Below are 7,500 nucleotides of genomic sequence, written 5' to 3'. Positions count from 1 at the left end.
TGTACTGCTGATGTAACGAAATTCTGCTCCCACCCTGTACCAGTGCCACAGGTGTGGCTACTGACATCACATCTCTCACACAACTATGTAGGTCCCTCTGGTATACCTCTAGGGCAGGAGCCTGTAGCTGGTGAGTATGGTGTTGTTTGTTCAGGTTTGCCAATACACCGGCCATGTTATGGCCATGGTATTTGTCATGCACACATTTAACACACCTACCCATAATGCATGCTGTACATGTCCACTTATTGTTGCTGTTAACTGTACTGCCTCACAGTGGTCACCATGGTGGCATATCTGAAGGGTATGTAAGAGTCCTGCAATATAACTAACAACCTGTCATTGCAAGATGTGTGCACAGAGATGAACATAATGGTGGGACAAATGGCCTACAGTAGGAACATGTCTGAAACATCACCCTTATACAGTGCTACAACAGTGTATATACCACTATTACAATGGCAACTGTTACAGATCTACATAACGGCATATCACAATACCACATTCCACAGCCCTTCCAACCTGCAATGTGGTCCTAACATGAGCAATGAATGTGTAATATGGAATCCTATGTTAGGGCAGCAAATATGGGGAATACATACCATAACAAATACTGGAAGCATATGTGTGCACACACTCCAAATAACATATTGTGGAAGCAGCTTTTGATGTACTGACAGCATTCACTCTTCATGGGTATGCACCTTCCAGCAAGTACAGGTCCTCAATGTCACACCAGGAGATGGTCTGCTGTCTTAGACGTATGTCCATCACATTTGCCCACTCACCTGCAACAGAGGCAGCCATGGCTTGCATACATCTTACAAGCCATGGAATGGATCCCATACTCAACAGGTAGCACTCAGGAGTGGGACATGTAACCTTACCTCATCATTGCATATACCACGGCAAACAGTGCAGACAGTCATGTATGTGACGAAGAAGTATGGGACAACATTAATGTGGAAAATAAACAGATGGCCATCCAAGACAGATGACAACACATATTGCAAACTGGTCATGGAAGCTGCCTAGCAACATGCCTCAACACTGAGGGAGTTGCAGGAATGTCTAGCAAGTACTGGCTGTGCAGTACCTGTGTCGACAATTGCCTGGACTCTGCATAAGTGTAGCCTATGGATTAGGGTAATCAGATGGGACAGTTATTCCACAGGAAACATCAGCCAGAGCTCTCTACAGGTAGCATATGCATAACATGAAAAGTCCCCCAAAGACATGTGTTGCAATGTGAAATGGTGTACCAAGACCAACTTCAAAACCTACAGACAGTATCAATTAAGATACATGTGCAGCACAAGCAATACCTCACTCCACCTCAGGCCCACCATCCCCAACAGTACCTTGGTGCTGCCAGTGTGCAGCTGTATGTTTGCCATTCATTAGCAGGGACTAGGCTGGTACACATGGTGTTCTGAATTTGAGACACTGCAAAATGACACTCATGTGTAGCCCATAGTTGTCAAGCATCTGCAAAAAGGCTGATGATGGGGAGGTGTGTCATCCTGAAACAAAACAGTGAACTGAAGCAGACATCAAAAGCTCGCTAAGAATGGCTGTATCTGCACACAGTCAAGGTCATGAATTGTGGCAGACATAACCCTGACTCCACAGCAATAGTGAAGGCTCTGTGTGACCTCCAAGGGCTGTGCACATGAGTTGATCTTGCAATCCTGCAGAGTTGGGTGACATTTGTAGGGCAGAGTGACCAAATACTGGCAAGTGCAGATAGGCCATGCTAGTATACCCCTTCCAGGAGTAGTGACTGCTGTAGTACACTTAACAGTTGGTGCAACAAACCTTCATATTAAGGGTGTGCACACTTATGCACACACATATTGTATACATCTCAATCAGCATCTGCACAACTAACACATTTGTTTGATAAGGCATTTGATTCCACAGGTCATATGTCACATATCAGGTTTGTATAATGTTAACATATCCAGTGTTGTGGCCCCATGGCATATCAGGGAAGATGGTGCCATGTTAATAAGGGTGTGTACACTCCTCATAGCCACAGTAAGGTTTGAAGGTTAATCAGTGTAATTGTATTTTATTGGTCATATATGCACTGCTGATGATGAGATCTGCAAATCAAACGTCAGGCATTCACTATTGACATATCATCCCAGGTATGTGTCGAACAAACACATAGGGGCTGTCAGCAGCAGAGCAAACATAACTGACACACATATACACATTCAGCTATGGGGTATACACCTGTGAGGTATGGTGCACATTTCATTCCAGGTTGCTGAACAGGTGCACAGCAATACTGTGTACATGGGTGCAGTGTGTTCCAGGGGAAGGGGCATCACCTACTAACACAACTCATGCATTACAGAGATGTATAATGTTGGTAACAGGGATTCACTATAGCTGCAGTGCATGCTGTTGAGTGCCATATGTTATGCATGTTGACAGATGGGTAGTGAGAGGTCTGTGTGTAATATCTTTGTGCAACCACACCTGTAAGTGTGTGTGTGTATGTGTGTGTGTGTGTGTGTGTGTGTGTGTGTGTGTGTGTGTGTGTGTGTGTGTGTTTACAGTTAAGCAATGACATACAGGTCTTAAAGTGCATTTCTTGTTTTCCCCTCACAGGTGGCGAGGTGGGTCAGGGGCCCTCCTGCAGGCAAACAGATGTTAGTGTCCATACAGACTCTAACAATGATGATAGGTGTGTTGTAGCACAGACAGGGATGGCAGGGGCTGAAGCTGTGCTATTGTTTGACATCCCACTGTTATCCATTCCAACCCCACACACAGTCACATTGCCTATACATACCCCATCACCAGTGGCCATAGATGATAGACAGTTGGCAGGTGGTGGCATGGGACAGGACAGTGTGGTGATTATGGCACATGTGTCTGGACACAGCAGCCATAGCCAGATGCCCAGTGAGGTGCCACATAGGCAGATGTACAGGGGTGCTCATAGGAGGGCTGCTGGTCATCATGCCCCTGGCAGAAATGCCACAGCTGGTGTCACCAGATGCATGTTTGAGGCCATCATGGATGTACAGGCATGTATGGAATGGTATACCAGACAGGGTCTGAGGCTGCAGAGGGCTAGTCATTCTGCTGTTATTGACAACATCCATGATCTTGCAAGGGCCCACCATTATTTAGCAGAGGTCCTGGATAGATGGTTGGGTGAAATGGTGGGAATCCTCGACTGTGGAATGTCTGTGCTTGAGCATATGGTGGGAGTAGTGCAACAGCCACATGGACGTAGGCCAGCAACACCAAGAGGTGGAGGTCGATACGGACATGCAAGAAGTCAGAGCCGCTCCTGTAGTGGCAGTTCCAGCCCCAGCATTGCAGGGGGTGCTGTCCACACCACAACATAGCAGGCCCTGTGCACATGGCCCTGGCTGGTCCCAAGAGGGACCCGGGACCAGCGAACATATGTCATCATCAGAGGAGAGTATCATATCGTGGCTTGTACCTGGTAGTGCCCGTGGAACCCTGGCAGGTGCAGTTCTTGTGTCCATGGGCAGAGACGGTGAACTGCACACCCTGCCATGTACGGTCTGCAGCTGTCCAACAAACCCTTGTATAGGGAAGCCACATGGCAGAACTGTGTGCATGCATACACACACACATCACTAACACAGCTAGGGCAACCCCATACCTACACGCACCACATATGCACAGCCCAATTAATAATGAAACCCCCTAACACACACATGATGTCAAACAAATGACTCAGCCTAGGTCTCTGGCATACCCAAAATACACCCTGTGCATATGATGATACCTGTGCCACATCCCTGTCATCCATAACATCGATGCAGGGACAGGCTAATATGGTTCTGATGCACAGAGTGACTGTACTATGGTGTAGCAATGTAATGCTGTGTAACATGTTTTCAGCACTAAAGTTTAATGCTTACATGTCAAGATGTGTAGCTGTCCAGCCATGATGCATTATAGCTGTTATTAACACTGAGTGATTGTGGTCTCCATAATGTATTCTGTTTGTGTTGTAGGTGTCTATGTGTCAGCAGGATGTTGGCCTGCTGTTGTTTCCTATAAGGGGTATGGCACTGTGGTGACACATTGTGCCATATCCTGTGTACAGCTGAACACAAGTCATAGATCTGTATAACAGTTACTGCATGTGCCACATGCCTGATAGATCTGAGGAGTGTATACAGGTGAGTGCATGGTGGCTGATGTCAGCAGCCCTTCTACGGTGGACAATGGTAAGTGTACTGGATGGTACACACCACTTGTTTGTGTATAACACACACAGAGGCTTGGTGTTGATGCAATAAACAGAGAATACTGTACACTTGGATGTTTGTTCTTTTGCAAGGAACCCATTTTAGCCTATGTAACTCCACCAAGACAGAATAGGCACAACATTACATTGGGAAATAATCAGTCTGCTAGTTTAATGTCATTGACGATGGTACTGGCAGTGTATATGTTCCCTTCCCCAATGTAGCGCAGTCCTCAACTTGGTAAACATAGGTGTGCTGGTGTGAGTGGCACAGCCCTACTCATTGGAAGGTATGGGGTGGTGTAGAACCACAGATAGTGTGATTGACAACTACGTAACCTGTTAACATAAACTGTACAGTATTACAGCTGACTGAGTGGGGGATACACTCAACAATAACCAAAATAATGGTGGCTGTGTCTACAAGATCTACACCCAGCTATATATATATATATATATATCAACCCCAGTATCACTGTACAGATATACAGTGGGGAAGATGGCATTTACACATCTACTGCTAGTTTTGATGGAATGAATTTCCACAAGATGATACCTGTGAAATGTTAGCATTTGGCAGTCAGTTAACAGACAGATGACCTCCTGGGAAATGTATACTCTACAAACTGAAGTAGATCCCTTCACATACACACACACACTCTTACTTGGCAACATGGGGACTAGAACCCCTACCTAGGTACTTATTACTACTAATGTGTGTGGCCTTAATTGCACACACCACACAGCATTTAGGATGAGATGTGTTCCAGGTTACATGTTAAGTGAAAAACATCACCAGGCCTTGTACAGTATGGTAATGGGGGATGTACTGGTTGTTTATGAACAATACATGATGTGACATACTGTCATATACACATTGACAAACACATAGTCATACACACATCTGAGAGACCTGGGTTTATCAGTGCTAACTACCTTGTCAGTGTGTCCATTCTGTCACAGATAAGTTGGACACAGCACATGCATCATTCGGTTGAATTTATTTATTTATTTATTTATTTATTTATATTTGTTGACCGGGAGTGTCCGACTGGATGTAGGTCCATTTTCAGTAGAGGCCCGGGGAGAAAAGCTCCACAGTTAAAAATAAACAGACAGTAGTTACATTGGATTACATAGCGATTAACTTACAACATATTTACAGATGAAGAACATAGTATATCAGTAGACAACTAGAATCTTTATCTGTGAAGTACATAACAGACATTAACAAATGTTACAAGAAGAAGTTCCTGCTGTATAATAAATACTGGCTTATGAGCATCTGAGCTTGCTATAATGAAAGTAGTTAGTGGAGTGGAAAGAAAGGTAGTGGTTGGATTGGGAGGGTGATATTAGAGTGGGAGTTGCAAGGGCATAGCCAGCATGTTTTTAGGTGCGCTTTTAGTAAAGTTTTGAAGTGGGTGCATGATGGTACAGAGGTAATTGTGGGTGGGAGGGAGTTCCATAATTTGGCTATGGTGCAAGAGAATAGTGCTTCACCAGCAGAGTTATTGGCTTTAGTGATCTGCAAGTGATTTTTGTTGCTGGATCTTAGTGGTCTGGTGATGCGATAGGGTTGGAGTAGATTCTAAAGGGATGGGACATTTAGTGGATGATTTACTAGTTTGTGGGTGAGTGAGAGTTGATACCATTGAAGGAGGTGAGGGAGTTCAAGCCAGCCCAGTTCAGCAAGTGAGAGACAGTGATGACTACGGTAGGATGCCCCTGTGGCGAATTTGGCGATTTTGTTGTAGCAGATCTCTAGCTTGTTTAGATCGCATTGCCTTAGGTTGGTATATATTAGACAGGCATAAAGTAGGGCAGAGATAAGGTGGGAATTTGCTATTAAAATCTTTGCTGCTTTGGTGAGAAGTTTCTTATTTCTGTATAGTGCTCCTAGTTTTTTGTGGACTTTTTTATGGTCAAGGATATGTGACTGTCAAATTTTAGTTTATTGTCTATTTCCACTCCTAGCAATTTGGTGTGTTCAGTTGGATATATAGTGGTGTTGTCTTTTGCTGTGATGTTAAAGTGAGAGTTGTTTTGAGTATGTTTGGTGGGTTGGAAGATGAGTAGTTTAGTTTTGTTTGGGTTGAGTATTAATTGGGCATTGGATAACCAAGTTTCAACAGAGGAAAAGGCTTCCTGTGTGACTTTTTGCAGTTTGGGTAGGGACTGGGCTGAGCAGATGATGGTTGAGTAATCTGCGTATTGTATGAGTGTGCCATGTTTGGTGGCAGAGGCTAGATTATTGGTGAAAACAGAGAAGAGTAGGGGTCCAAGGATGGATCCTTGGGGAACCCCTATAGAGACAGGTAGTTGGGGAGATATGTCATTCTGCCATACAATGGATTGTTGGCGGTCAGACAGGTAACTCTGAAACCAGTTGGTGACTGATTGTGAGAAGGATAGGTTATTGAGGACAGAGATAAGTTGTTTGTGTGGGACCATGTCAAATGCTTTAAATAGGTCTAGGAAAGTAGCAGAGGAGAGCTAGCCATTATATATAGGCATGGATAGTGTAATCAGTTACCTGTATGGTTGATGGTGACAGTGGTCCCCATACAGTGGACCTTAGTACATGTATTGGGGGTACCATGGTGTAAAGACAGTATACCCAGCACCCATACACCTAAATTGGTTATTGTGCTCACTGAAACCTATGATAATACTCTGACATACCCACCATTACACATTGATCAGGACTGCAATACAACCCCTTGTCTAGCTCAAGAGTGCTACTGCAGGTATATGCATCTATTGCACTTGGATAGTAGGGTGATGCTTTGTCATGGCTCTCTTACTGTCAGCAACATCACTATCCCTTATACCATGTGGCAAGGTGCATTGTATTAGGAGAATGTGGCCTCAGAATGCTGTATCCTACAAATATACAAACTTGCACACATACACACACTTGCCAGGACTCAGAGGGTAACACATGCCTAGCTACCCATTTGTACAACAGTGTTGTGCTGGTACTGCTAGCTCCAGGTAGCCCATAGGGTGAAGATTGTAACAAGGTGCATGTAATGTCCATTACAGCAGCAGCCATATCTAACTATGGCAATGGGGGGTGCAGTGGGTGTGAAGGGCCTCAAGGTATTATCAACTACAGGTTTACAAACACACAGACACTGTTATTCTCAGTAATGCACACTGACACATTTTCTCAGTACTGGGGTCCATAGGTGCAGGTGTTCATAGGTGTGTACCAGGATATTGTCCATGCAGAGATGGGAAGAGTA

Source organism: Protopterus annectens, chromosome 7.part0 (assembly GCF_019279795.1).
Source record: "Protopterus annectens isolate FY-2018-M chromosome 7.part0, PAN1.0, whole genome shotgun sequence".
NCBI classification, from domain to species: domain Eukaryota; kingdom Metazoa; phylum Chordata; order Ceratodontiformes; family Protopteridae; genus Protopterus; species Protopterus annectens.
The sequence above is the reverse complement of the archived record's forward strand: the minus strand, read 5'-3'. Positions refer to the sequence as shown.